General features: G+C 43.0%; 1 protein-coding gene across 1 annotated transcript in view; it reads left to right on the forward strand.

The window, feature by feature from the left end:
- The window catches only part of LOC116852896 (homeobox protein aristaless-like), a 170,325-nt gene that overhangs the window by 25,410 nt on the left and 121,400 nt on the right, over positions 1-23,515 (forward strand). The gene's annotated exons all lie outside the window — the stretch shown is intronic.

A 23,515-nucleotide genomic window follows, 5' to 3' on the forward strand; every position in this document is an offset into this window, starting at 1 on the left:
ACACGTCGCAGATAACGAACGACCCGATAACGAGCACGTTGTCCCCGGAGAAACGTTTTTCCAGCCTTTGTCACGTTTATCTGTGAAATTAGTCTCGAGACTCTCCAAAAAAATCACCAATATCTCGAGGTATGACGCGGCCGAGAATCAAAGCGCGCGCGGTGAATCGCTGAAGCGATAAAACAAATGGAAACGGACGACTGGCGATCCTACGACGACCGCCCGTCGCGTGCGAAGTGTCTCGGCATGAGTAAGATTGAAATAAAAGTAAAGTGGAAGAATTGAACGAAGTAAGAGAAAGAGAGAACTAAAGATATTGCGAAACGCGCGAGACAATCGAATTTTGTTGGACGCGCGCATTCCGCGCTCTGAAATTTTCCAAACTGCCATTGAACTGCTTCGAAATGTTCACGCGCTTGCGTTTAATTCAGTAAGCTCCTTAGAAAACTGCATGTAACGAATTTTCGTTACTTTGTTTTTCACCACTATATTTGGATGATAATTTCTCACACATACACACACACACATTTTCGTCCTCCTTCACGATAGTAACGTCCACCGAAACACTTTATATTCTCTTTTTTCTTAAAATTTATTTGCATAGTGAAAACAACATGTGCGATAACATAGTCAAAATTAGAAAGGACAAAGTAAAGAGATGGAATAATCCATCCTAATTCCCGCCGAAAGAATGGAAATGAATGGTAATGTATTTGCTTTGTTAATGTATTTGCTTTGTTGGTAAAACACATAGATTACGTCTTGTTGAAACATTGGCGTTCTCTATATATTTTCAAAATTACGATTACGGTATTACAATCGCTACATTTCAACGCTATAGTCCTTCCGATAAAACATATGTGTGTAATTGCGTCTCGGTGAAGTTGAATGGGAGGAATGCCGTTTCCTGATTGATCCTCGTTGCGAGCAGCAAGATAATATAATCGCGCGTCGATTTAGTGAATTGGACACCGCACTTTCCGAGAATTACTTCGCGGCAAGGTGTGTAAATACAATTAGGGCAACGATTAGCCGGCAGCCGACGTAACGTCCACGCGAGATGGGATCGACAAAGCGCGAAGTTCCGCGCGGACTTGACTCGCCGGGGCTCGTTCGCGCGATCGCCGATCGTAGATAACAATTAGCGTGAGCGAGCGAGCGATTAATCATTTCGCGTTGACCACGGCTGTATTATCAGGTCCCGAACTATGTAAACTCGAGCGAGCCGTGAGTCGCGCGCGACGCTGCTTGGAAAACGCGAAGCAGCACCGTGATTTCTATCGCGTTCTCTCCCTTTATCGTTCACTAGCCTCTCCTCGAGATCTGCTCTCCCACATTATCCGTCCTCCGATTGCACCTTTATTAACGACGTGGTCACTCATGCGCGTCGGCGAACGATCTGTATAATCGGTCGTAAACACGAAGACACGGGGATTAACGTGAGGCACCTATTACCGTATAATCTTCGAGAAGACGCGAAATATCATCTTGAGATTTCGGACGCGCTGCATGTTTATAAACTAATTATTCTTCCCGAGCCACTGACGGCGTGTGGCGTCGCGAGGCAGAAGATAACCCGCGAGTTGTTGTTGTTGTTGCTGTTGTTCGCGCTTCCATTTGCCTCCGAAGAGCAGTGGGTGGGCGCCACTGATTTATCCCCGTTTTAGAGGGGACGGCTGTTGCAATCGCCGCCGCGAAGCGCCTTGTCCTCGTATTAAAATTCTTAATGACGATATCGGCCAATATGGTGACATCGGGTCGGCGAACTCGGCCTTAATGGATTCCTCGAATTCGGCTCGCATGATTAATTTCGCATCGACGCGCGACGATTGCAACGGCGACAAAACCGAGAAACAACAACGTATCGTGGCTTCGATTCGGATTTCCCAGCGGCTCATCTGGGAACACTTATCGCGTAATTATCCTGCTCGCAGCTCGTCTATTCGTCAATATCGCACATCTCTTCGATGATCCTGTTCGACTTGTCGGTTTAAAAATTTTATAAGTTCTTTTTTAAACTAGTTCTATTTATCGACCGTCTGTTAAATTAACGCATCGTACGCGAAAAAGAAAAGATTTTACTGCCGTTGCTAATTGTAATTTACTGAAAATGTATTTGTTGGTTGTGCTCATAGACGTAGATAATCGATTATTAATAATCTGCCCTCACCATGGAGTGGAGAGTTAATCCTTTGAAGCACACATTGAGGGAAAAATTATCTTAAAATCAACAAATATTTTTTTGATGGGTGCATTAACATATTTACTTAAATTTAAATTCTCTTTATTTAAGTCAAATATTGTTGATCTGATTTAAGTAAACAATATTTCATATATTCAAAGAAATATTTGTTGATTTTTAAATAATTTTCCCCTCAGTGCAGGACCTTAAAAATTCGAATTCTAATAAAGTATTCATTCTATTCTCTATTCTATTCCTACTTTCTTACTTTTACAGAATAAGGGTGGTTTGACTGTGCAACAAAATGTTTCCATCGCATAGGTGGAGCGGTGGTTTCGTTGCGAGATCACTATGCCTAAAACAATGATTTAATTCTAACAGATAATCTCACGAGTGAAAACACTGCGTTCCAAAGGGTTAAATAAGAATATCGAATATCCGGATGGAGCGTGTGGTTATGCGTGTGGCCGAAGAAAGGAGGCGAAACGTTGCAAAGCATCGGGAAAGCGCGAGTTAGGCGAGAAAGAGAAAAAGAAAGGAGAGGAAAGGGAGAGCGGAGGGCAAATGATGAAAGAGGGGGCGGACGTATATCGCGTGCGGGATAATCAACGCGAGGCAACATTAATTATCGTTATCGGGGTCTGCCGAAGCGTCGTGCAACGAGAACGCGTAGCAGCGTGCGCGCGGGAGAGAGAACGCGTGAGTTACGCACGCACAGGGCTCAAAAGGGCCGACACCGCCGCGGCTCATACGCGTGCAATGCGTGCACCCGAGCGCGAGCGCATAGTGGCTGTACACACGTGAGATGCAACGTGCGATACGCGCCGTTGCTTACGAGTCCGTTTGCTGCGGATTATGCGCGTCGTGGGTGGACACAGATGTCGATTACCATACGCGAATTCCGGTCCCGAGACGCGAAGTCGTCGCGCGGGTTCTCGCCCTTCTCGTGCTACGCTCAGAAAAATTTTGCACCTGCACAACCGCATTTTCATTTACTTCGCGCACACTGAGTGTATAAAATACGATAAATATTCAAGATATATAAATAAATGGGTTATAACATTTTATAGCACTGCATGATTTGTGCTTGGCTCTTGAAGGCTTATTTATTTTGTGTCTTGTTTGTTTTTCATCACAGCTTTTTTAATTTTTTTCATAACGACAAATATTGCCATATATAGGATATATTTATTATGTTAAATGGATTTCTTTTGCAGGATGTATCTGTCTCGTATATTAATGAGTAATATTCTAATGCATTAAAAAGAAAGTTCTTTTTAATTTTACTATGTTCTTAATGCGAGAATACATTGTCTATCTTGTTGAAGAGCATAGTACATTTCTCTGGAAATATAGCAAATTTTTTAATAGCATATTTCAGTTTCTAGAATATAAATAATGCAATACAAAGTGAAACAATAATAAATTACTGCAGAATATCGATCTAACTCCCGGCTAGAAAACTCTGCAATTATTTTTACTATAAAATTCTTCCCATGTAGAGAAAAGAATATGGAATAGAATCGAGTCTGGTGTAAGAGAAGAAGTAAATCGCGCGGGCTTGGAAACGTTAATACACTGAATGAAAAAGCAATAAGTTAAAGTCACGTTCCGCGAACGTTTCTCAACCGGACAAGCAATCGAGAAACGCCGTTTTAATTATCGAACTATGACTTTCTAGTAGGCCGGCTTCGCTTTTAACAATGCGCTTATCCACCGGAATACTCCTCCCGGAATACTGCGAGAAACGCTAGTGGCGTGTCCGACTGCCACTGACAAGTAACAACGCAAAAAGTTCGGCCGATGTGGCGCGATCGGCCGCGAGTAATTACGCGTCGCGGTTTTAGCGAAGCAATTAAAACTCGCTCTAAATTGTCCTTCGATCGCGTCGTCAGTGTCTCGTGACCGCAAACGCAGCGTTCACCTTGTCATTTGATAGCTTGCTTTTTTAGACTTTAGACTGGAATAAAGGTCTCTGTGCTTTTGTTGATTTGTACACGGAAAAAAAGGATTTCTCTGTCGCAGCTAATCACGATTTGCTGAAAGTACATTTGTTGCTGTAACTAGAAATTTGCTGTTGTAAAGTCTGGCTACTATTTCCATTAAATCAGCTAAATGTATATTTGTATATATGTGCCTATTGGCAGCTGTACTTTTAGACATCCATATTTTATACAAGGAGATTTAACTATCACAGATTCTCGCTGCCGCAGCTAATTCTTTCTTTCCGTGATATTGGCGCAGTGGAAGTTGTACTATAATCAACGAGACATTTTGTGTCTCTCTCATAGTTACAATTTACACAGATACTTGCGTGACAAATTGAGATTGCCTTAACGTCTATAGGTTCTCGCCAACTTTTTCGCGCACCGTTATCAAATTGGGACGCATTCTTCAACGAAGAAAAATGCCCTTTGTCGTTCTCTCTCGCTCGTGTTTTGTCTGTCGCAGAAAGGCGAACGGATGGGTTATCAGAGGCAAGTGGAGTCATTTGTCTGGAACGATAAAGTTACGATTCGTCCGTCCGTCCGTCGTGGGTCGCGATCCGCCGCGATGACCACTTAAACGCCCAAATGGACTCAACTTTATGCACGAAGATAATTTCATAATGATTTACTGACCGTACCGTCGAAAAGCTCGCAGTCCATTGAACTTTCTTCCGTCGTGACGCGATAAAAGCGCGTTGCTGCACCACTACGTGTCACAATAACGGTTCACTGATTAGTCGGAGAACACGCGGCCGTTCACTGAGAAATTTAATTCACGAAATATAGAAGAACGTAGAAACAAATTAGAAATAAAAATTGACATTATGTTTTCCAATAGTATAAAGCCTGATCTACAATATGCTCTTTGCTTCCTGCTTCTTTCTCTTTATCTCTCTCTGACTCAAACCTTAAACTTTAAGCCAGAAAAAGATAAAAGACAAGAAACAGAACGCAAAAAGCATATTATAGATCAGGCTTAAAGCTTAATCTACAATGTATTATTTGCTTCTTGTTTCTTTTTCTTTATCTCTTTCTGACTCACAACTTAAGCCTTCAGCCTGATCTACAATATGCTCTTTGCATTCTGTTTCTTGTCTTCTGCCTTTTTCTGGCTTAAAGTTTAAGATTTGAGTCAGAAAGAGATAAAGAGAAAGAAGCAGGAAGCAAAGAGCATATTGTAGATCAGGCTTTCAACTAAAAAAGGACAGAGAACAAGAAACAGGAAGCAAACAGTACATTGTAGATTAGGCTTAAGAAATATACCTCAGATACCTCAGAAAACAGTTTTGTAATACATAGATTAGTGGTACACAGGTTTACACATTATATTGATATTTATATTGTAGGAATCGTAAGAATATATTACACAGTTTTTTCACGTACGTGATAAAACCACGCACCGCGCGCGCGGCGACGCAAACCGAGAATTACCTTCTACGAGTGTATCAATCGAATGTAATTGCACGCGGACGATCAGTCGCAGACTTTTCATTTCCGTCGGATCGCGGTCGACCGAGAATACTAATCGAATTCGACATACCTTTCGGATTGGTACGACGTACAGGCGCCCTTTTACTCGTCTCTCCTTCTTGCCAGTGACAATTATCGCAATTGCGTGCTCCGCGTGTCACCGTACGTGGAACTTTCCTCGTGATCGAGGCACGTAAACGCCATTTCTGGTCGCTGAAATCGATGGAAGAAACGCGTTGAAATAACCGTCCTTGATACTCCGCGAACAAGCTTTTTCTTGTTCGGTGTCGTATATCGTTCGATCGCACGTCGATCTCTCATATTTCAGAGAAAATAGAAATTTTTCATATAGCGTCAAATTATGTGAAACTTTTTGTTGCCCAGTTTTTCCGTCGCACAGCGAAATAGTCGAATCACGAAATAGTTGAATGAGAGGAGAGTGTCCCGCGTTTGATTAGGCAAACCAACTATTATCGACACGAGCGCGTTACAGCTCGTCAACGTCCGGGTAATAACCGTCGTGTCGTAAAAACGAACCGCAGCCCGAGTTACACGTGTTTCCGCGAACTTGCGGATAAAGTAAAAGGCCGTAAAACACACCGAGCACGGCGATTAACGAGAGGCGTAGGGACAAAAAAAGGAAACGTCAAACAAAAGCACGTGCGAATCGATGGTCGACCGCGTGCTGAGAGAGAACGCTAGGCAGAAATAATAAAATAATAAACGCGGTCGCACGTATGTAAATCTCAATGAGTCCCATTAGCTCGACTTTCAGCGCAATAATTTGAGCGTACATTATAAGAGTAGTGATAATGTAAGAATAATAATCACGTAGTAAAAGCCCTCATATGTTTCTTCTCGCTCACGACAAGACGGGGATTAGCATAAACGCAACTGCGACGGAGAAATCAAGATAGATGTCGTTACGCTAATTTCAACGCGCGCCAAACAATCTTTACACGCGCTTTACACGCGAACGGACGGGCCGATTTCGAAACGTGCGCGCGCTCAGCGAAGCTTCGGTCGAAATTAGGCACAAGGACGTATCTCGTTAGACAGACATTGTTCGTCCATTATCGATTCCCCCCGAAATTAGCATAAGTCCGTCGGTAGAGAAACAGGAAGAATTGGTATTCGCGCGATTCCAATCCGACAAATTATTCACGAAATTGAGATAACGCGCTTTTTTACCATTTGCCGCCGCGTTTATTGGCGGAATATCGTAATAATGAATACGGCAATTATTTGTGAAAACTTCGATTTTCTCACACACAATAGCGTGCTTATCTCGTCGGGTATCAGCTGGAGCATATTTTGAATGAACATTACTCTATTCTCTCAGTAACTTTCCCAGAATCGTTAAAACAATTTTCCAACTTCGAAAAGTCGCTCTCCGAAAATGGATGTAGTGTTAGGCCCGATCTACAATAGATGGAGTAAGGAGTAGGAGTAGGAGTAAGACGAAATGGAAATAACTTATACTTACTCCCTTACTTCAGCTCTTACTACTTAATTCAGGCTTACTCCATGTATACGGGCAAACTTTTATTGGAGTAAGGGAAATAAAGCCCGATCTACAATAGATAAAGTAAGAAGTAGAAGTAGAAATAGAAATAATTTATTTCGCTTATTCCCTTACTTCAATAAAAGTTTGTCTGTCTACATCATATGAAGTAAGCCTGAATTAAGTAGTAAGAGTTGGAGTAAGGAGCTGGAGTAAGGGAGTAAACGAAATAAATTATTTCCATTTCGTCTTATTCCTACTCCTTACTCCATCTATTGTAGATCGGGTCTAATTATTTCCATTTCGTCTTACTCCTACTTCTACTCCTTACTCCATCTACTGTAGATGGGATCTTAGTGTTGGTAACAAGGCCGCTTTCTGGCGCACGCGTACTAGGACCTATCTTGCGCATGCGCTAGAAGCGTCCGTCCATCCGTCACACACGCTGTTAGTTGCACGAGCGCGCGTTATCACCGTGGTTGATGTATTTGCCAAGGTTATGAAACCGTACCGCCTTTATTAAAAGAATGTAAAAAGAATAACGGCCGCTCGTCATTGTATCTAATTGTCTGCGGTAATGACTAGGTGCAGCGACCGGCGTGGTACACTAAAAGCTATCCGTCCGTTAAATGGAACTGCGTAAAACGGCAACAAAACAGAGCGCCGAGTTATTTCTGGTCGACAAATGGCAGCCCAATTCCGCTATGAACGCCCTTCTCTCAAAAATGCATTCTCGCGAACAAGAGAACGCTGTTGTTTTCCGAGCAACGGTAAATCGTAGTCGAAGTTATGTAACCATTTTTCCGCTCGCGCATTTCCTTCTTCCTTTTCGGAGAAATTGGGAAATTAATGTCAAATCTAGGTGCAGTATGGGAGATCGGGGCTAGATGTCCCATGTTTCAGAATTTCCAAGTTACAACTTCTCAGACAACTGACTGTTGCAACTGATTGTACAAACATAATAAAGTGTTAATGCCTGCCACGATCCTGTTAACCGTGTGTTTTTTTTGTAATAACCAAAATATGAACATGCAGCAACGCGGCCATCTAACCGGGTTAGTAATGTAGGGTAAAGAAAACCACATATAAAATATGTATCCTGATTAGTAGTTCGCAAGAAGCCTCCATAGCCCTCCTGCTGACCTTTAATTATGAGCCAACTTTATCTCGTCCGCCCATGTGCTTATTCCAATCGTTTTATGAATGAAAATTGCTTTTATTACTCGAAATCGAGTAGTTTTTGACATTAAAATGAACTCTGCAATTACGTTTTAGCGATTACAAGAAGCAATGAAAAGAAAATACTTGGAAATTTATTTGTGGGATATAAAGTTCATTTCTCTGTGAAATAAACTTTTATTCCCACAAATATCCAAATATTTTTTTCTCAGTGTCCACACACAAAATGTCATGTATTTTTCAAAAATTCTGAAAGACAAATGAAAGCGAATTCGCACGAACGCTCATAACACGACGCGAATAGTAACTTCACGAGAACAGTTCTCGCAGAAATCGAGCAATCTAGAAGAATTCTGGCGAGCTACCAGCGCTAATTGCACTTTGCGGCGAAGTTCGGTTCTCATTACATCGATTCAATATCGATATAACGTACGTCGGTGCGGGGCTGATTACTGTGTGTTTTCTTAACGCGCGACTAGCACGAACATCGGCGCATGGTAATGCAAAAATGTCGATGTGGTATGCGATAAACCGCGCGCGCGGCGGTAATAACTCCGTCGAGTGAATAAATTTAATCGCGCTGCGCGCGTCGCTCATAATTAAAAATATTATAAAAGTCGCGGCGAAAAGAGCTGCACGCGACCAAACCGACATTATACATTTGCATTAATTAATCACGTCTTCGTTCGAAGGAGTGGCCCTCAATTTGACTGAAGTTGCGCCGCGCGTCCGTGGCAGTTACGCTCGATGACGCTTCTATGTCGACTCCACGAGCACCGATCACGAGCTTAGTACGCATTCTTCGCGTCAGCCCTGTGTGCGGTGAATTCAACTCAATTAGATCGCGTAATAGATACGGTAACGCTGGCAAAGTTGAATCACCTGATCGGATTTTTATAAATGTCATAGCCCGAATATAAATATCATTACTATGTGAACACTCACAAGTAAACTTACCCAAAGATATAAGTTTTATTTATTTCTAATTTAGCACAAATGTAGAAATACAAAAAATATTTAGGTCATATTTTTTCATTTTGGTTCACTTGAGTTTTACGGGCAGTTTATAACTTTTTAATGTTCTCACTCCTATCATCAATAAGTATAACAAAAATGCATAAGAAATAAAATTGAATATAAGACGTAGTTAAATAATTTTAACAAAATCGGCATAGCTGAGATACGAATTATTCTAAATTTCTTTAGCCGAGATTCCAACCGAAAGAAATTTCAAATCTGTGCTAAGTTAGTCAAAAATAGTTCGAATCTCGGCCAAACCGAGAAATTGTTTGTATAAATAATTTTTTATGCCAATTTTGTTTGTATAAATAATTTTTCTATGCCAGTTTTGTTAAAATTTTAATTAAAATTGCCGGATTTCGGTTAATAAAATATTTTTTGTACTTCTACATTTGTGCCAAATTAAAAAGAAATCGGAGTGTAACTTTTGGACAGATTTACTTGTCAGTTACTATTATTATCGCGATTATTTTATTGTTATTATTATTCCTTCATATTATGTAACAGAAATTTTTATATATCAGATTATTTTTTCCACGCTGATTCTCCATTTATAGTTCGATATATCAAGGCTTTGTAAAAGTCCAGATTTTTCTTCTATTAATATTTCTTTTAGTGATAATATTAAAATAATTCATATATATATTTTATGTTTTAATATATTTCAAAGTATTCGTTACGGAGAGAAGTTTGTAATAAAAATTATTATAGAATTTTGTAGACATAGATCGACATTCTGCAGTAATTGGTTATCCTTTCATTTGGTATATGCCATTTTATATTTTAGCAACTAAAATGTGCTATGAAATATTTTGCTATGTTTACTTTTTAATATTTTGCGAAATTTACTATGTTCCTTAGCAAGACCTTACTGACAATTTGTAATACAATAAAATTGAAAAGAATTTATATTAAAAAGAAGATATAATATTCTCTTCATAAATCGTTATCGGCCGTTTCCTGTCTTACATTTTTCAGACAATTCTCTAATCAGTTAATTCTCTAATCTTTTAAGTGAATGAAGTTATCAATACAATCCGACAGTCTCTTGACAAACTACTGATGTATCTCTCTACTATTTTTAGTAGAATTACAATTTGATGAGATATATCAGCGTAATCCACGATATATTATTGCTTATTAAATAATAATCAATAACGAGTACCGTTGAAGCCGAGCTATCGAGCTATCGTGATATCTATCGAGATATCGTGATATCTATCGAGATATCTATCGTGGTGTTTATGAAATATATTTCCTCTTTATTATCACGTAAAAGTGGCCATGGTTACGGGATTAATAATCCTCTCGTATATCGGCATTTGCATGGATAGCGAATGCGCGCGCGCTCAATATCCCCCCGCCTTCGTAAAATATCATTTTAGAAGCCGCGCCGGTAATTTGTTTCTTTCAACAAACGCTTTCCCCGATTTCGCGTCTGGCACGCGAAGATGTACGTCAGTACTGTGCTCGCGCGCGCGCATACACACACACATAAACACGTATACGTGTACGTCCACACGCGCGCGTGCATCAGCGAGCTGTCTCGGAACGACGGTATAATTCAATTCCAGGTGGAACTACCTGCCTGACTAGGTACGGCCGCGCGCGGCTCGAACAAGTGGAGGCAAATGAGATCCAGTTAAATTTGAGTTTAGTAAGTTAGCGCAAAGTTGGCGCAACTCCGTGGCCCGTCACGCGGGGCACCGCGCGCCGGCCCGATAGCGTACACGCGGTGTAATTGCAATTAGCATATATCACAGTGGCGTACTCGGGTCTACGAGCTCGCGAGCACGCAAACCCACTGGCGTAGCTCGCGGTTCTGGACGACCCCTGGGCGCGAAAAGTGGAGGCGCGCCACGCGATTCTTTCATCCCGATTCGCAATTCTTTCTCTGACGAATTCTCTTTTCTCCCTCTCTTTCTCTACTCCTCTATCTTAGCTGTTTGAAATCTAGGAAATTTGCATCTTTAAGACATAATTCCTTATATATAGCACTAGTTTTAAATGCAGATTTAAGCTTAAACTCTGTTCTAACAATGCGCCTGATGTGTCTAAATAAGCTTTAAACTTAAACTCAATTTTGCACACTCTAAATTAATTTATTCTAGTTAAATTAAATCCAAACTTAACTGATATAGAAAAGTTGGCTCTTAGTTGCAGGTCAACCTGTAATTATCGATCTCCGAAACGTCCAACTTATCCTTAGGCTTATCCTTCAGACGGATGTGTGAAAAATACGCGAATATAACTGTGACTCGATTGTGACGAACATACCTCGCGTTTTCGATGTCCGTGTTTTCGAGTGTCCCTTCTACCTGGGTGGAAAAACTCGCGATGAGTATCAATTAACGGTAAATCGCACAGGCAGGCAATTCTGTGCACGGGAAAGAAGCACCATTGTAATCTCTGTTCGCGCTGTGTTGCGTCCGCGAAGAGAACGTACGCTTAGGAGGTTAAATTTCATTAAGTCGTTTGATTCCGAAAGAAGATACTGTTGCTCAATAGAAGTGAAGTCCAAATCTCTCACTTCGCGCTTGGAATCGGAGGAGCATCCTGAAAGTCGACCATGTAGTTTCATTTCGAGCATACGTCACCTCCGAGATCCGCGCCGGGATCCCGCGTGGATGCAATAAAATCTCTTCACTGCACGCGATAACGCCGTAAAAAATAATATTCGCGAGCGTCGTCCGCGTTAATACACAGCCAACTGACAGATGTTGGTCCGAGGAGAGAGAGAAAGAGCGTCGAGAGGAGCGCGATTTCGCGAAGTCAATCTACGGCCGGTCCATCCGCATCCCGAGGAGAGACGCACAAAAATGGCGCGCTAACGAAGTAATTACGGTGAGAGCCGTGGCGAATTGTCGGCCGCTCTAACGACGGCCAATTTGTCGGCAGGAGGAAAACGTTTTCGCGGAAGTTTTAATGAAATGTTTTAATCAGTGGCCGCGCTCCGATAATATAAACGCAACGTAATCGTAATTAGCACGCATCGGCCTTATCGGTGAATACACTGGCGTAAGCGCTGTCGGAGCGCTCTCCGAATTTTCAGATACGTCGCTACGGCACGCTGGCTGATCGCGATCGCTCGCGACGCCGTTGCCGTATCGAGAAGGAGAAAGAGAGCAGAAAAATCGAGAGACTCTGCTCCAACGCAACGACACGCCGCGCTTCTGCGATTGGAATTCCACGGGTATATTCGGCCGATTTCCGCATCGACATCGCCGATAAACGTCGCCGATAAACGTCGCCCTTATCGGCGTGTGTGCGGAGTAGGTTGGAATATATTCACTGGTAAATTCGCGCACGAGTAAATTGAATCGCGGCCTCGTTGCATCTCGCGATGATATGAGTTGCCATTAACCGTCGTATCGATTCACGAAGGATGCAGATGTAAATTCAAGCAAATGTTCGACAAGTATTACAGAGATATAATATAGATATAATGTGGATACTGCAGATATAATTGAGATGTGTTATAGATATTTCGCGACATATTTAGCAATATATTCTGTTATTCCAGAAAATATTATACTTTTCTGTTTTTGTTTCTTTAATATAAATTTTTTTCAGTTGTACCATATATCTAGTAGTACAGAAATAGACTATCAGTAAAGTCTATCTTGCTAAGAAACATAATAAATTTCACTAGAAACATAACAAACTAATTTAATAGCACATTTCAGTTCCGAAAATACAAATAACATACTTAGAAAATAACATACATGAGAGGAAAAATAAAATTAAGCAACAAAAATATTTGCTCAATTGATATTAATATACATATTAATATACATATTTACTTATAGTAATATAAAATGTTTTTCGAAATAAAAAAATCTATATTTTCTTAAAACCTTAGCGTGCTTTTCATAAAAGCAATTGTTTATTTTATTTAAATAAAAAAATTTAGATTCAAGTGAATATGTTAGTATTCATCAAATAAATATATATATTTTTTATATTTTTTCTCTTTATGCACATATGAGAAATGGAAGGTCAATAAATTACTGCAGAATATCAATCTAATTCTTGATTACGGAATTCTATGGTAACTTTTATTATATAAAATTTTACCCGTGTAGTACAATAATAATTCATTGCGCATGATTTTGTGAATCATCTAAATTATCCTGAATTAATTCCTGTACAAATACGCGGTTTGAGAGAAAGAGAGAAGAAGAAAAAGGAAAGAGTCTTTCCTCGGAAAAGGCGCTCGAAGTCGATGCCGTTGGCGCGAATAAGTACAAATGTTACTTGCCCGCTTGTTGTATAATTAGCGCGTTATCAGTCGGTCATCTCGCGGAGCGAGTAACTATTTCCAACTAATAGATTCGACCGGAATTTCCAGCGCGTGTGACTATGCATTTTCAGGCTGCTCGTCGCTCCGCGCCTGTCTCGCTCTGGTACCTTTAACTATCTAATAAGTGTCAAGCTACGGCTATATATCGCTGGTTCTTTGTGCGGTGAGGTCTTTATGCCCATTGCGATGCATCGCGTCCATCTACAAAGCAGTTCAGTCATTTACAGACTACACCGTTAACGCGGTCTTCACAATCTTACTATTTTAGCTTTTATTCCACTTTGACATTCTCCGCTCGCGATATATACGGCTGTATAATGTAATAATTACAATAAACCTCTACGTAGCTTACAACTCAGAACCACGTATTTAGTCAGGAAAGTCTCTATCGAAACTCACGAGCGCAGCGCGACGTTCGACACGCTCGCTGATTGCGAGAACGCGAATTAATTTACAGCGACGCGACCGTATTAAGGGTGTCGTCGCGATCCGCGCGTTTTCCGATACGTCCGGTCGCACTTAACGAACCGGCGATAGCCGGCCGACCCTTAAAAAGGCCGATTCGCCGAGTGGCGCGTAGTAAAATTGCGAGCCTGCGAGCAGCTAATTTATAGCGGCGCGTCTTGATTAGAGCAAAGTCGCGCAGGAGATTCGCCGCGAAATTCGCGCGAGACGCCGGTACGTCGTAAACGCCGACGTTTACGGGATTGGTAACGTCGTTCGCAGACGCGTTTCGTGATCGCTTTTCCAGCTCGTGAAGCCAGTGTCAGCTTGTTCCCTCAGCTTGACCCCTCGGCAGTCGAATAACTCAAAGACAATAATTGGACAGTAACTTATAAAATAAATTAACAGGAAAAAATAGAATTTTAGAAGCACGATGAATCCGGGAACATTTCGTATCTCCCTGCACGGAGAAAATATTACGGTTTTTTTTTTTATATAAATTCTTTTCAAATTTGCTACGTTCCTACATGGAGAAAAAAAATATGTGAGAATTAAACAAATATTTGTAGTTTGGATCCGATAACATATATTTATTCAAATCTCTAAACTCTTTCGTTTAAATGGAATAAATGATTGCTTTCATGGAAAGCAATGGTTTTGAGAAAATATATATGGAAAAAAGTTTAGTTAAATTAATCAAATATCTAGTAAAATACGAATAAACCACACACAGAATTCTGTTTGAATTAAAAACTGTTCGAATAATTGCAAGTTCTGTTTAACCAGAAAATCTTGTTGACTTCAACAGAATTCTTGTAGCTTCAATGGGAATTCTGGTTCGTTCATATTTTACAAGACACTTGGTTAATTCAAACGAATATTTTTTCGTGTATATTTTCTCATGTGCAAGAAATGTTTCCTCAAACTAAATATATGTTCATCAGTATAAGAGAGAGAGAGAGAGAGAGAGAGAGAGAGAGAGAGAGAAAGAGAGAAAAAGTAAATATGTCATTAATATCTATCAGACAAATATTTCTTATTTTTTTTAGATATTTTTTTCTTAGTACATTAGTGCAGAAATAGATTGTCAGTAAGATATATCTTGCTAAGGAACATAATAAATTTCTCTAGAAAGAAACATGTTGAAACAAATGTTTCAATAGCACGTTTTAGTTCTCGAAAATATAAACAGCACATATGAAATGAGAGGATAATAAATTACTGCAGAATGCCCGTCTGTTTCAATGGTTACAAAATTCTACAGTAATTTTTACTATAAAATTCTCACCGTGTATGGCTGTGTTCGGAAACACACTGTGTGCACACTACTAGACGATAGATAGCCGTTGGAATGAACGAAATACAAGAATGAGATAAAAAGGAAGAGAGTACTCGAGTGACGTTTCCGATCGCAGCATATGAGTAAGAATTGATAATCTGCGATTTTCTTGGAAATGGAAACTATTATCTTTTTCTCTTACTTTTCTATCTTATCATTTCTGAAAGCTTTAAAAGCCCTTTAAAGAGTCACTCGCTTGATAATCATTGTCGTGGATCCATCGACAATATCTCTGGTATCGGGCCGATCGTAGTAACGTGTCACGAATGTATCAAACGCTAGGAATAAAAGGCTGTGAAGCAGAAAAGGAGAAAGAGCACGATAAGCGATTGTACGCGGTATCACGCGCGCGGAGGGATCGGCTTTTATTGCGGCTAACATTGTATGTATGCTAAACCAACCAACCAACGCGGCGCGGCGCGGCGCCATGTTCGACGAGCGGCAATTATAATTAACAGCAAAACGGGGATGTCGTAAAATGCAATTAAACATTATTACCTCTCGTCTAATGGTCGCTGCGGCCGTGAGCTGCGCACATACGGTCCCACATGCCAACCCGGGCGTCTTCTTGCAAATGCACACGCACACACACACACACACGCGCACGCGCGCGCACGCACAAAATACGCAGGAACAACGCGCGCAACAGTCGCGAAAATGTCGCGTCGCATGCTTACTTTGTTAGGTACCTCTCTCGACGTTGCGCAGTCAATAAAATCGTCAATGCGCGATGCCGTAATTATGCGTATCCGCCTTGCCCGCGCCGAGACGTAAATTACGTTTTTTAGCCGCGCGCACGCGCGAGCGTACGAGGGTTTGACGTGCAACTCCTTCAATTGAAGATCAGGAATTTACAATGGAGCAGACGTTGCAAGCTATTCGCAATGAAGCGCAATTCGCAACGGCGTTATTAGCCACGATGGCGAATGTAAATTCAACCATCGTGGATAACCGACTCTCCTTCGTGTTCGCGAGCGCGCGCGTTCGGCCCGATCTCGCCGCGAAAATATTTCCCCTAAATCGCCGTATTGTACACGCGGCTGGGATTTAATTAAAAATCTCAACGCCCTCGATTGTCAGCGGTTACGTCTATGCGCCTTTGTGGGTATTGTCGGCGGTCTCGTTTTATCGCCGGGTAATTGCTTCGTTTCTTGGGTTTTTTCCACGAAATTGCCCCAACAGAGAGATCGGATCCCGTGATTACGCCGTGTCTTCGCGTAGTAGAGAAGACCCTGTACACTGCACGCTCCGTAAACCGCGACCGTGTTTTACGATACACTCTGTATAATACGGATTCGACGCGGATCGATCGACCAGGGCGAGAGAGGGCAAGGGATTATTGAGTTCACGTGGCTTTTCGTTCGGTACGTCGTTACTGGAGCGTCTCGGTCGCGAGAGAAAGACAGACAGAGAGAGAGAGAGAGAGAGAGAGAGAGAGAGAGAGAAGGAGAGAGAGAAGGGGGGAGAGAGAGAGAGAGAGACGATTGGCCTTAAAAATAGAGACGTTAACAAAATGAGCCGCAACTTGGCAGCTCGACGCTGTTTTTGTCGTGCTCTGTTGAGCGCCACAATGGGGGTTCAACGGAGGAGCGCTCCATAGGACAATGGTCAGTTGATGGTTTTCGTGACCCAGCTGCCCCTCCCGCGCCCCTCCTTTCCCCCTGGTCGGCCCGAAACGAGATATCGGGGACGCCTATCAAGGTATTACGCGTTGAAGAATTAACGCCATTAGTGACTCGACTTTTCTCGGTGGCCCAATCTTGATCCTTTCTCGAGACGGCCGTCTCCGTCGCTAACTCTTTCTCTCTTTCGACGACGACGAATCAGCCGGATTTCTCGCCTCGCGAGCGTTAGGCTCGGGGTATAGATAAACCGAGTTATCCGTGACGCGATGCTCTTTTTTTCTGTTCACCCCCGTGAGTTTTCCTTCCGAAATGAGAGGATGATGATGTCCGTTTGGAATGCAACGCGGCGCGAGATACAATTTTGCACGGATAATATGTGTGTGTGTGTGTGTGTGTGTGTGTGTGTGTGTGTGTGTGTGTGTGTATTTAGAGGTAAGGTTTGAGAAGTTATATCGCGGGTTACTTCGCCCGGCCTCGTTATCTCACCGCAATAAAACACGACCGCTCGCGCTAAAACGATTATTTTCGCATTGCCCGTAGGCGAAATTAGGGAGAAACGGAATATAACCCCGGCCACCGCCACGTGAATCTCTTCCTCGCAGCTGATAGGCGCGATAAATGCTATCGCTGCTCTACAAGCCGCGCGGTTCGATCGTTGTAGCGCACGAAAAAAGGCAATCAACGGTTGTCTCGTTATTGGGTTACGATTATTATCCAGCCGGACAATTAAGGGCAAATCCGGGCATACGGGGGCTCTCCTATGATCGATTGTGCGATATCGTGGATCCAGTTGGCGTCCGTTAAATCGGGATCGGAGCGAAACAGCGCAGCCTTGTAGGCAGATGTGAATTGCGGAAATTAAAAAAAGTAATCGTTAATTATTCCTTGGAAGAAATAAAAATTCTCTCGAGATCGTCGCGCCTCTCGCGTACTCGGATCTTCAACGTCTCCTACAAGAATTTCTCTGAAGCTATTACCTCGTCACAGTTACATTCAAGTAAAAGATATTGAACTTCTAATCACTGCTGCTCTACCGTAAATCGCGGCGTGCCGCATTTCCTCTTCCGATTCGACGCGGCTCTTCGATTCTCCGAGGAGGGACTCGCAGTTTCCGGTATCGTTGTTCGAATGTCCATCGCATCCGGCGGCCGAGACGAAAAGGACACGCGCGTTCTTTTCCTTGCCTCCTCTTTACTCTTCTCTCCCTGCGCGTCGTGAGAGAAGTTGCACAGCGAAGAGGAGAGGAGAGGAGAGGCAACGGCGGCGGCGGCGGCAGCGATGACGCCAGCAGGAGAAGGAGACGCTGAAAGGGCAGAGATGCTGAACAGTGCTCATTGGACGGTTGCATCTTATGCGCCGGTCCGGCCCCTCCTGTAATTGGTCGCCACTCAATTGCCGCTCATTAGGTAACTGCCCGTTTTTTGCGCCGGCTTTGCGCGACCACGGTCCGGAGGTGGAAGAGAGAACGCGATGAGGAGAGATGAAAAATGAAAGGAACAAAAAAATAAGAGGGCAACCTATCCCCGCGCGCGTCGTCCTTCGCGCTCGTACGTGATAGAACACCCCGGTATTACCGGCACAAAGTGCAGTTGCAGTTGCGCCGACTTCGCGAGATAATGATCACGCGCAGCAAGAAGAAGACCGGGAAACGGAGAGACCCGGTACGGTTACGGAAAGAGGAGCAGCGATTCCGCTTCACGCCGGGATCCCCTCGATCAATGTGGAAGCGTTAGAAATGCGCTCGAGATCGCGGCGGCCGAGTCGTAACTGCAGTCGCAATCACGCAGTCGTGATAATTTGCTCTTTGAATTTTCCCGAGTGAAACCACCCGAGAAGCGAAGTGACTGCCGACTCACTCGAACTCGAGTGACGTTCTACTCATAGAATAAATTATTCACCGTAAATTGTCGAGTTTTCATTCGAAATTGAAGAGTACGATACATTTTGTTTCGTATAAGAACAAATTCGCTCCAAAAGACAACCTTCACAAGTGAATGAAGGATTCGCTCAATAACACAACACAAATAAATAGAAAAAGTATTTTTTATTGTTTTAACTTCATGAAAAAAAAAATTTTCTATTTATTTGTGCTAGTTTTCTTTTTATTCAAGTAGAAAGGCACAATAATATAGGCAATTACCCTATTCTTTGGTTCTATAGTTACCTTTAAGATTCTCCCGTGCAAAGAGATGAGAGAAATGTCGATATTTTTATTGGCTAAATAACGTCCGACAGGTAAATGTCAGTCCGCCACAGTTTCTGTGAAAACTTAATGAACGCGTCAAAAATATAGGGAGATTGTTGAGGACGTGAGACTGGAATCGATTCTTCTCTCTCTCTCTCTCTCTCTCTCTCTCTCTCTGTCTCTCTGTCTCTCTCTCTTTCTTTCTCCTTCGTCATTCTTCAATGAGTCCGCACTCACACCGAGGAACATTAGATTAGCGCTGGATGACAGGTCGGCCGTTCTTTGTCTACACTGGGCAGGCTAACTCCGGCCCTCTTTTTATATCGTGAAATTAGTTGGCCGCGGTTTCCGGTCCCGGCTTCTTCGTCGTGCGTCCTCGACCATCATTAAGCCGGCCAGGGGACCAAATTTTCGACCACGCTAGAACGCCTCCGCGATCTCGGCATCCGCGATCACAGCCCCCGTTCAACAAGTACGCGAAACGAAATGTCGCGGTGCGTTTTTAACGCTCAGACGCTCGAGGTCGATGTGCACTTGGTCGTTTCGGCAGAGGATCTCCGCTGAACAGACGATCCCACGTGGATAAGAAAAAAAATACAATTAAGAGTTCCGAATAAAATAGATAAAGTAAGTGGAAATTCCGAGAACATGATGTATAAACTAAAATGACGACTCACGATGACTCATCTACAGAAACGCGTCTTAATAAAACCTTACACAGCGCTTAAAAGTGTAAGATATTACTCCTTTCTTCCGAGCTATCGATTATCCCGATTCGTTCATAATTTACTGGTTTTATAACGCGAAGTCGCATTAATGCATATTAACGCATGAAGTGTAAAATGTGACAGAGAGTGTGGTAGGGAAGGAGAGAAGGAGAGGAGGCAGTAAAGCGCGTGTTCAAACGATGCCGCAGCTCAAAATGCATAAACAAGCGCGTAAATCCGCACGAGATTTGCATAAATGCATGTGCATTTAAACGCGGCTTCAGTAAATACATCATTAGCGTCGTATACTATATTTTATAGATCGACGTTCCACGTGTGCGCTCGGACGTGCGTGTGCTGGCAACTACATTATCATATTTAAACGGCTGTTTGACGTTTCGAGAGTTCCGTTCGCGGTCGCGCGGGTTGTCGAAAAACCCGTTTCGATAAATTTGCGACTATACGCGCGTGTAGGCAGATCCTACGAGCGCGATGTACGCGAGTATCGATGTCTCGTGTAACATCAAATTATGTGTTTATGCATCGGCAGTCCGTCCCAGATGGACGGGCCGAAATACGACGGAGGACGTAAACGTCTCTGGGTCTTACAAGTCCCCGCAACTTTACACGAACGCTCCTTCTTATTTTCTGTACGGAAACAATATTATAGTCTTTCCTTTTTTCGTATAAATTCTTTTCAATTTTACTACGTTCTTAATGGTCAATTATGACTAATTATTCAAGAATTATTCATAGTTATTTTTCAATCACGGTAGATCACGTAATAATTAATCGTCGACATTAAGAAACAAACTTCTGACATTATTTAGGTTACATAAGATTAAAAGTTCTAAAAGTCTCATTGACAGAAAGAGATCGATTGCAAAGCGCAACTTGCTCAGAGACGAGCCTTGTGAAACCCGTATCGAGTTCAAAGAGAGAGTCACTCGTATAAGTTATTTCTACAAAGTATATATTTCAAATTTATCGTTATGTCATAATAATCTCCCACCAGTAAACCGCAATTCCATTCAGTCTTCGTTATCGACTTCGCTCTTATAGCTCTCGCTCCAATATTTCGCATTGAAGAGAAACCTCATTACGGGCAATCGCGCGCGAATTACGACACGCGCTTCGCCAATAATTAATAGTACAGCACTCACGAGGCTCTCGGCGGCTGGACAGCCTACCGCTGGATTTCGCAAACGTCCACAAGGTAACGCGATCGACGATAATGACGGTATTTCGCCGCGCGACAGACATCGCGGTTTACAGGCCGGTAGGGAGGAAGGGAGGGACGGAGGGAGACTTATGCGACGAATTTATCGCCATTATTATTGTTATTATCCGCCTCCCGAGCCCGCTGGGAGTTTCTTTCTCTCTGGTGGATGCGGCCGGTCGTAATCGCGCGCGAACTAATTGCCGGCGAGGCTCGTTACCGGACGCGGTTTCCTCGCGAGACCCGGCGATTGTCACCGGCCGGCACCGACAACGGCTCGTAACGGGCCCCGGCGCCTTGTTCCTGATTGGCCGTAAACGATCGTTACTGAAATTACGCGCGGCCGCGACGCGCCTCGTCAGACATCCGCGGCAACGCAACATTGAGTATTTATCGTCGGTGCGCGAATCGGGACCGCGGCTCTCGAGTCGTGTCGTTAGGACGCTCAGATTTGTTCGGCACGGATTTGTGCAACGGTGAGCTCCGCCGGTCGCACAAATCGCATAAATCGTATGAATCGCGTGTAGCAACTGCTACCGTTCGTTTCGCCGCCTTGTCGTGGCCTTGCGGCCATCTCGCCGCATTTCCCCGTCCTCCTTCTTACGACACGTGAAGAAGTTCGTTAAGTCGGAGACACCCTGTGTATCTTGTGCACATCCCGAGGCGTCTCAATGCCGACGGTACAGGTGGATAATATTGTGTGACGAGGGTGTAGCTAGCTCGTTTCCTGTCACACGATTAAGCGCACGTGCGTCGAGAGAAACACCGCGGCTTCAGCAGGTGTCCTCCCGCACGTTTCGGGGGAAACACGACGCTCGCTCTCTCTCTCTCTCTCTTTCTCTCTCTCTCTCTCTCTCTCTCTCTCTCTCTCTCTCTCTCTCTCTCTTGTGATTATCTCAAAAGGAATAATCGAAACTTTAGGCCCACATTACACTGAGAAAAATATACATTTCTTTTGTAAGATACAAAGTTTATTTCACAGAAGTAAATCTTATCTCGCAGGAATGAATTTTATTTGAACAATATAGAAATAAAATTTTAACTCGGAGGTCTACATTCGATACATGACAAATTATTATCGACGAATCATTTTATGAATGTTTATTCGATCAAATATATTTTGTCGAGTCGATACATTCCACACGAATTTTTTTCTATTGTCCTGCTTCTACTTTACGATTAATCGTTCATTCATTATGAAGCGTTAAATCTTTGATTTCGTCAACGTGTCATGATTGTAATCGCTTCTGAAACGAAAGAGTCATCTGATGCTTCTTTATTTTTCACGATAGTTCATTACACCGCGACACGACGTTTCTTTTCGTCCTGGATAAAAGATCGGAACTGTCGATGCACCACCTCGTTACGCATATGAATCGCATATGAATAAATATATAAAACGAGATACACGAAACGTGCTAATATCGTAGACGTTATAAGTTGACGAGCGTAACGCGTGTCCGTGCCCGCATCGGCCGAGTTCCCTAATCGAAAATCGACACGTCGAAGAGAGCGAAGCGGGGAGTTTTCAAACGCGACGCAGAGGCAATGTCCCGCAAGTGCAACGAAGTGGAACGATAAAAGTGCGCTGACGAGAGGAGCGGTAGAGAGAGAGAGAAAGAACAAGAGAGAGAGAGAGAGAGAGAGAGAGAGAGAGAGAGAGAGAGAGAGAGAGAGAGAGAGATCGGTGAGTGAACGAGCGAAAGAGAGAGAAGGTGAAGGGAGGCGAGGAGACGTCAGGTCCCTGTTAATAACCGTTATGGACGAGATGTATAGCGAGCTACATAATTACAGGTTTGGATACATTGCTTACTGGCCGGTGCACCCGAGCACGCCCTCTGTTCTCCTTCATTAAGACCGCTGTAGACGGTAGCCGCCTGTTACTCCTCCAGCTACATCCTCGGCTTCCTCCTCCTGCTGCCTCTGTCACTCTTTCTTTCTCGCTCCTGCCTGTATCCTTTTAGTCTCCCGTCTTCGAGAAGCGAAGGAAAGTAATAAGCAGAGAAGTGCGAAATTCGCGGAAATTGATCGTTCCCCGCACTTGCAACGAACTTGCGTCCTCGGTGTATGTGCTCGTATGTATGTATATGTGTATGTGTGTGTGTGTGTGTGTGTGTGTGTGTGTGTATGGTAAGGTAAATTCGCTGATGCATCGGACCTTAATAGGAGCTATTCAAATTTGCACCTTACGCCGTCTGCCTCTCGTATGTTGTCAATCGATTTTATGGATTTACTCCTTTCGCTTGGTTGAATGAGTTCAACCATTAAAACAGTCGCACATTTAAAGTCTTTATCCATTTCTCTCTCTCTCTCTCTCTCTCTCTCTCTCTCTCTCTCTCTCTCTCTCTCT

The sequence above is a fragment of the Odontomachus brunneus genome, unplaced genomic scaffold (genome assembly GCF_010583005.1).
Source record: "Odontomachus brunneus isolate Ranch 3 - 2012 unplaced genomic scaffold, Obru_v1 Obru_scaffold_261, whole genome shotgun sequence".
NCBI lineage: Eukaryota > Metazoa > Arthropoda > Insecta > Hymenoptera > Formicidae > Odontomachus > Odontomachus brunneus.